General features: G+C 48.6%; 1 pseudogene; it reads left to right on the top strand.

Moving 5' to 3' along the window:
- The first annotated feature begins 6,752 nt into the window (after nt 1-6,752).
- LOC126937661 (40S ribosomal protein SA-like) lies at nt 6,753-7,663 on the top strand (annotated as a pseudogene).
- The last annotated feature ends 536 nt before the right edge of the window (nt 7,664-8,199 follow it).

Genomic DNA, 8,199 nt, shown 5'->3' on the forward strand with positions numbered 1-8,199 from the left:
AGCCTGGGGGACAGAGTGAGACTCCATCTCAAAAATAAATAAATAAATAAATAAAATAATACAATAAAATAAAATAGGCCAGGCACTGTGGCTCACACCCGTAATTCCAGCATCTTGGGAGGCTGAGGCAGGTGGATCACTTGGGACCAGGAATTCAAGACCAGCCTGGGCAACATAGTGGAACCCTGTCTCTACAATAAATAAATAAATAAATAAAATAATATACAAAGGAAGAAATAGTTGGTGCAAGGGGAGAAGACCAGGATCCTGGATCCGACACTTACTGTGTAACCTTGAATAAGGTTAGTTAAGAAGCCTGAGCCTCAGCTGCCTCATGTGAAGAATGGACAGTAGTAACCTCATGTACTGACTTTATCTGTGCGTGTGTCTACTTCCCTGTTAACCTGGGGCCCTTGAGGGTGGGCTGTGCCTGCTTCTGCTGTCCCCCAGCCTGGCCCACAGAAGGGAGCTGACCGTAGGGAGCTGACCGTGTGGCCCCGCAGGGCGGCTTTGAGGAAAGACTCCTCATGCTTATGAACCCCTTGGCCTCACACCACCTTGGTTCTCTCGAAAGACTTGTCCTAAAGGCCCTGTTTTACCTTCTACCACTCTCTTTTCCCCTCAACATGCCTTTGTGACTCATTTTTGCAGGATGGAGATAATAGAGAAAGGAGAAGGATGAAGAAAGGGAGAAAGGTTGAGATGATCGTGTTAATACTCCAGGTACAAATTTTTATGCAGAAGAAAGTTGTTTCTTCATTAGAAGGTAGAACTTCTACAAATATGGAAATTCAACATAATTTTTTCGCTTCAAATTATACTGAAAGTTTTACTTTTCTTTTTTTTTTTTTTTTTTTTTTTTTTGAGACGGAGTCTCGCTCTGTCGCCCAGGCTGGAGTGCAGTGGTGCCATCTCGGCTCACTGCAAGCTCTGCCTCCTGGGTTCACGTCATTCTCCTGCCTCAGCCTCCCAAGTAGCTGGGACTACAGGCGCCGCCACCACACCCAGCTAACTTTTTGTATTTTTAGTAGAGACGGCATTTCACCGTGTTAGCTTGGATGGTCTCGATCTCCTGACCTCGTGATCTGCCCACCTCGGCCTCCCAAAGTGCTGGGATTACAGGCGTAAGCCACTGTGCCCGACCAGTTTTTTACTTTTCTTTACGATGGCTGCTGCTTTAAGAGAAGGGGTCTGGACACGAACCATGCAGGGTCAAATGTGTTCCCTAATTAAGAGGCCGCTGCACAACAGAAACCCCCCACTTCAACGTCACTCACATTGTAATGAATACCCTCTCCACTTTAGGAAAAACAAGTAGCAGGTGTTAGCACAGGCCGAAATAAGCTAACAGACCTTGCTTGTCATGGCGAGCACCCAACGCTCTTTGAATTAGGTGGGTTTGGGTTTGTACCCAGGTCTCTGGGATGAGCTGCTTGGCTGAGCCTCAGCCTCCAGAGAAGCCCACCCAGCTGTGTCCTGGCAACCTCCTGCTGTCCCAGGGCTTCCCACAGAGAATTCAATGTCTACAGCATCTCCAGTGTGTCATTATTTAAGCTTATTTGTACAGGGAGAAATATGTCAGGCCTTAAGTCATCTGTAGCTGTCACATCTTTTCTGTAAGGCTAAAATGTTTCCAGATGCTGACAATTTTTTAGATAATTCCCTCAGATTGATACAGCAAGGGGATGATCTTTCTTTGTAGAAAAACTAAATCATTCACTGAAGGCTTTGCTATTTCCCACCTTTTACCTTTTTGGTAAGAAAGCTGAATTATTTGTGTAGTGAAGGCAGTGAAGTAGGAATGTGGACGTCTTCTGTCTAGCACCCACCCGAAGGGACAGATCCTTTCCCCAGGCCTTCTCGCCTAATGGATGGCGGTCTTCCCCGTGCTCTGCTGGTTCACCATGCTCCTGCGTTTGCCTCTCATCATTTTTCATAGAAAATAAAAGAATTGGCCGGGTTGGGTGGCTCACGCCTGTAATCCCAGCCCTTTGGGAGGCCAAGGTGGGCAGATCACTTGAGGTCAGGAGTTCGAGACCAGACTGGCCAACATGGTGAAACCCCATCTCTACTAAAAATACAAAAATTTGCTGGGCGTGGTGGCACATGCCTATAATCCTGACTACTCAGGAGGCTGAGGTAGGAGTGAATCGCTTGAACCTGGGAGGAGGAGGTTGCAGTGAGCTGAGATCACGCCACTGCACTCCAGCCTGGGCGATAGAGCGAGACTGATTCTTGAAAAAAAAAAAAAAAAAAGGATTTATTTCTGTACATGTCTCTGAGCTTTTTTTTTGGCAGGGTATGTAGTATACATTTCTGGTTGTAATAAGCAATGTTATTTCTTATACGCCCATCTCTGTCTTAAAGTCCCCTGACAGCTCCAGCTTGGGAGAATAGATACCTAATTGCATACTTTTTATTTCAAATAACATTTGCACCTGTCCCAGGAAGAATTCGCTATACTCCTACTAGGGAAGAGTAAAGAACAGGGAAACTGACAGCAACTCCTGGAGCACAATCCTACAGGAAAATGCTTACCAAACCAAAACCTTCGCAATAATCATTTTTCTTTATGGGGGAACAAAAAACATTAGATAAGGACAACACTGTCTAAATATTTATTTGATGATTTGAAAGGCATTTCCATTGTTTCAGGACTTGGTGAGGCATAGACACATTCCTTATCCTAGACTAAGCCACCTCCAAGTAACCAAGGCCAGCATCTGGACTCAGCCACTGGTCGCTGAGTTCACCAGGGAAAGAGTCCATGCTGGGGCCCGGGGTGTAGGCTATGTTTCCAGAGAAAGTTGCAGCAACATCCCCACCCCAGCTGCCCTTCTGCAGAGTGACTTGCCCCTCCCCCACCAAGAGGTGGCGTGGACTTCCCTCCCTTTGCATTGGGCTGGCCCAAGACAGGCTTTGACCAAGAGCACGCAGCAGGAGTCCCTCGGTGTGGCTACCAAGACGGGGCCAGCAGGGCCTGCAGCTCCTCATCCTCCCTCTGCCTCCTTCACCATTGTCCACTCCTCCCTAGTACAAAAATGGCCCTGAGCACCACACAGAGCTCCCCGGGAAAGAGACCACTTGGAATAAGAGAGATACCTGTCCAGCCTTCAGCTCCTTTAGCCATCCTGCCTGGGCCAGCCCCAGGGGTCCCCACCCCTAGCCGATCTGCCAACTGACATCACCTGAAGCAAAACTAACCTGGCTGAGCCCTGCCCAACTCTGGACCTACAGAAGTTTGCACATATGAAATGATGGTTGTCATCTGAAACTACTAAGTCCCTGGGCCATTTGTCATTCAGTGAAAGGCCCAAGTGACAGGATATAGTCAGGGGTCCCAGCAACTTGGCAGTGAATGGTGTCAGGGAAACCAACACAGCAGAAAATGAAGCCTGGGTGGCTGGCCACCATGCCACACCCACACATCACGAGCTACCACAGCCCCGATTCCAGAGGGCTCCAGGGCAGGGTCATGGGTGCCAGGAGAGAGGGTGTATGGAGCATGCTTGACATAAGTGACTCCATCTTAGAAAAAGACTCCATCTTACATTTCAGAAGGCATCATACCAACAGGGACCAGAGAGGTTTACCTAATTAATAAAGATGGCATCCAACCAGATCAGGACATAGACAGGCACATTCTTTTACCATCAGTCCTCACCAGAGGACTCTGTGGTCATAAAACATGCAGAACGTTATCAGTTCAAAATGGCCGTCTTAACAGACAATGTCTTGCTGTCACTGGTGATCAGCACCCAGCATCTGCCACTGAAGGCGCAGCCTGCATCAAAGATTCTTCCTTGCAAGATGTTGACAAGTGCCCAGACCAGCTGAGGACACTGTCCATGTTGCTCTTCTTGGACTGGTTTGTGAACCTCTCTTCCTATCCCCGCTATTTTTTTTTTTTTTGAAACGGAGTCTCTCTGTCCCCCAGGCTGAAGTGCAGTGGTGAGATATTGGCTCACTGCAACCTCTGCCTCCCAGATTCAAGTGATTCTCATGCCTTAGCCTCCCAAGTAGCTGGGACTACAGACTTGGACCACCACATCTGGCTAATTTTTGTATTTTTAGTAGAGACAAGTTTTCACCATGTTGGCCAGGCTGGTCTCGAACTCCGGGCCTCAAGTGATTTACCTGCCTCAGCTGCACATAGTGTTGGGATTACAAGCGTGGGCCACCATGCCCGGCCTCCCCTTTACTCGTGATGTTAAATGTTATTTTGCTTGATGTGGAATGTTTAATCTTAATATTTATATATTAAGTGTACTCTAAAGTATGATTTACAGTATTGACTGACCTGTGGAGGGGTTCGAGCCTGTGTGCCCAAGGTTCTGACTACTGAGTAAATGGGGTGTACTAAGGAGAATTGCCTCTGAGGGAACTTCATGTAGTTCATGGCTTTTATGACTGAAATAGCATCAGTAAAAGTCCAGCCTTGTGGAAAGACACCAGTGTGCATGGTCCTGGTTATGTCTGACCTTGTGCTACTCATGACAGATGTGGACAGGATCACATGCTGTAGGGCCTCAGCTACACAGGCTGGTTTCTAAACCAGGCAGCGATTTAGCACACTGAATCTCTGAGGTCAGAGCTGCCGCAGACACAGATTCAATTTTGTTTTTTTGTTTTTGAGACGGAGTTTCGCTCTTGTTGCCCAGGCTGGAGTGCAGTGGTGTGATCTTGGCTCACCACAATCTCCGCCTCCTAGGTTCAAGCAATTCTTCTGCCTCAGCCTCCCGAGTAGCTGGGATTATAGCTGCACACCACCATGCCTGGCTAATTTTGGTTTCTTTTTGTTTTTTTTTTTTTTGAGGCAGAGTCTGGCACTCTTGCCCACACTGGAGTGCAATGGCCCGATCTCGGCTCACTGCAAGCTCCGCCTCCTGGGTTCACGCCATTCTCCTGCCTCAGCCTCCCGAGTAGCTGGGACTACAGGCGCCCGCCACCTCGCCCGGCTAGTTTTTTTGTATTTTTTAGTAGAGACGGGGTTTCACCGTGTTAGCCAGGATGGTCTCGATCTCCTGACCTCGTGATCCGCCCGTCTCGGCCTCCCAAAGTGCTGGGATTACAGGCTTGAGCTCTTTTTGTTTTTGAGACGGAGTCTCACTCTGTCACCCAGGCTGGAGTTACAGTGGTGCGATCTCGGCTCACTGCAAGCTCCGCCTCCCGGGTTCACGCCATTCTTCTGCCCCAGCCTCCTGAGTAGCTGGGACTACAGGCACCAGCCACAATGCCAGGCTAATTTTTTTTTTTTTTGTATTATTAGTAGAGACGGGGTTTCACTATGTTAACCAGGATCGTCTTGATATCCTGACCTCGTGATCCGCCTGCCTTGGTTCCCCAAAGTGCTGGGATTAGAGGCATGAGTCAAATTTTGTATTTTTAGTAGAGACGAGGTTTCTCCATGTTGGTCAGGCTGGTCTCAAACTCCCAACCTCAGGTGATCCGCCTGCCTCGGCCTCCCAAAGTGCCAGGATTACAGGCATGAGCCACCATGCCAGGCCCACAGATTCAATTTTACAGAGTTGGAGGACAGGCGTTTACAGACTCTGCCTAGGTCCAGAATGTGTCTTAGCAACTACATCACGGATGTACGTGTTTGCAGATGGATCAAATGCCCCAAACAATTCAATATGTTAAATGTTTACATCAGAACACTTGTGTCAGAATCTTTCTGTTTCTGCACTTAGCGCTATAGTTTCTTTGGACCTTTGTGTCTGGTTTGCCATAGGCTAGGAGCTTCCCATAGGTTCCAGCAACAGCACACAAGTGAAGGAATGGGACAGGTGAAAAAAAAAAACCACAAATAGAATGAGGACAATGCTGATGATGACATCTGCAGAGGGAAGACGACAGACTAATTCTGCAACACTGAACCCAGAGTGAAGAGCGTTGCTGGAGGAAATAGCAGAGGAAACCACAACTCAGAGGAAGCCACAGCTAGACAAGCAGCTACTGGTGGGATGGGATGAGGGAGGGTGGAGCCATGGAAGAAACTGCTGTGCTCTGTAGAGTCTGGGATGGGGCCAGGGCTCCACAGTTAGAGGTAGGAGAGTCCAGTGGGGCTGAAAATCAAGCAGGGTTGAAGACCTGTGTGTAAAACAGTCAACACCCGCATCCCCACCCCACCCCATGCACAGAACTGTGAGGACATCCAGCCAGATAATGACTCCAGGCGAAGAGTCATGTGCCCAGTCTGGAAGGACTTGAGCAGCTGGTGTGCACACCCAGAGTAAAGGCCTCCCCACACTGGAGTGGCTGAGGGGCAGAGCCCCCACTTAGCATGACCAGTTCTCTGCCCACTCTCGCCGAAGGGTGATCTAAAGGTAGCAGTCCCTGTTCATGTCCCAGAGTTTCTGTCAGCCTTTATAGTCCCTCATTCTCAAATACAAAAGCTTAACAGAGGCTCACTGCAGATTAGAGAAAACTTGTGGTATGAAAGAAAGCAATGAGGATTCCAAAAGAGAGAGAAAGACAAAGACAGAAATTTAACCTCAAAGAACACAGAGAGAATTCAGAGAACATAAGAACATAAAACAGGCCTGGCGCGGTGGCTCAGTCCTGTAATCCCAGTAATTTGGGAGGATGAGGCAGGCGGATCATGAGGTCAGGAGTTCAAGACCAGCCTGGCCAACATGGTGAAACCCTGTCTCTACTAAAAACACAAGAATTATTTCTGCACTACACACAGAGGGGTCCACGTGGCGTTGTTCTGGATTCCCATCGTAACTTAAAGGAAAACTTTCGCAATGTCTGGAGCCCTTGATGTCCTGCAAATGAAGGAGAAGGATGTTCTTAAGTTCCTTACAGCAGGAACCCACTTAGGTGGCACCAATCTTGACCTCCGGATGGAACAGTACATCTAGAAAAGGAAAAGTTATGGCATCCACATCATAAATCTGAAGGGGACCTGGGAGAAGCTTCTGCTGGCAGCTCGCGCTATTGCTGCCATTGAATACCCTGCTGGTGTCAGTGTCATATTCTCCAGGAATACCGGCCAGAGGGCTGTGCCGAAGTTTGCTGCTGCCACTGGAGCTACTCCAATTGCTGGCCGCTTCACTCCTGGAACTTTCACTAACCAGATCCAGGCAGCCTTCTGGGAGCCATGGCTTCTTGTGGTTACTGACTCCAGGGCTGACTACCAGCCTCTCACGGAGGCATCTTATGTTTACCTACCTACCATTGCTCTGTGTAACACAGATTCTCCTCTGCGCTATGTGGACATTGCCATCCCATGCAACAACAAGGGAGCTCCTCAGTGGGTCAGATGTGGTGGATGCTGGCTCGGGAAGTTCTGTGCATGCGTGGCACCATTTCCCGTGAACGCTTGTGGGAGGTCATGCCTGATCTCTACGTCTACAGAGATCCTGAAGAGATTAAAAAAGAAGAGCAGGCTGCTGCTGAAAAGGCAATGACCAAGGAGGAATTTCAGGGTGAACGGACTGCTCCAGCTCCTGAGATCACTGCTGCTCAGCCTGAGGTTGCAGACTGGTTTGAAGGCGTGCAGGTGCCCTCTGTGCCTATCTGCAGTTCCCTACTAAAGACTGGAGTGCTCAGCCTGCCACGGAAGACTGGTCTGCAGCTCCCACTGCTCAGGCCACTGAATGGGTAGGAGCAACCACTGAATGGTCTTAAGCTGTTCTTACACAGGCTCTTAAGCAACATGGAAATAAGGCTGATGGAAAATAAACATCAGTTCCAGAAAGAAAAAAAAGGAGAAGAAGAAGGAGAAGAAGGAAAGCAGAGAGACAGAGAAAGAAACAGAACACGAAATGAAGGATAGAAAATTATAAAATAAATAGTCCTGGCTCAGTGGCTCAAGCCTGTAATGCCAGCACGTTGGGAGGCTGAGGCAGGCAGATCACCTGAGGTTGGGAGTTCGAGACCAGACTGGCCAGCATGGTGAAACCCCATCTCTACTAAAAACACAAAAATTAGCCGAGCCTAGTGGCACGCACCTGTAATCCCAGCTATTTGAGAGGCTGAGGCAGGAGAATCGCTTGAACCCGGGAGGCAGAGGTTGCAGTGAACTGAATTTGTGCCACAACACTCCAGCCTGGATGATAAGAGTGAGACTCTGTCGAAGGAAGGAAGGAAGGAAGGAAGGAAGGAAGGAAGGAAGGAAGGAAGGAGAGAGAGAAGGAAGGAAGGGAAGAGAGGAAGAGAGAGAGAAAGAGAGAGAGAAAAAGAGAGAAA

Source organism: Macaca thibetana, chromosome 15 (assembly GCF_024542745.1).
Source record: "Macaca thibetana thibetana isolate TM-01 chromosome 15, ASM2454274v1, whole genome shotgun sequence".
In the NCBI taxonomy this organism is placed as follows: domain Eukaryota; kingdom Metazoa; phylum Chordata; class Mammalia; order Primates; family Cercopithecidae; genus Macaca; species Macaca thibetana.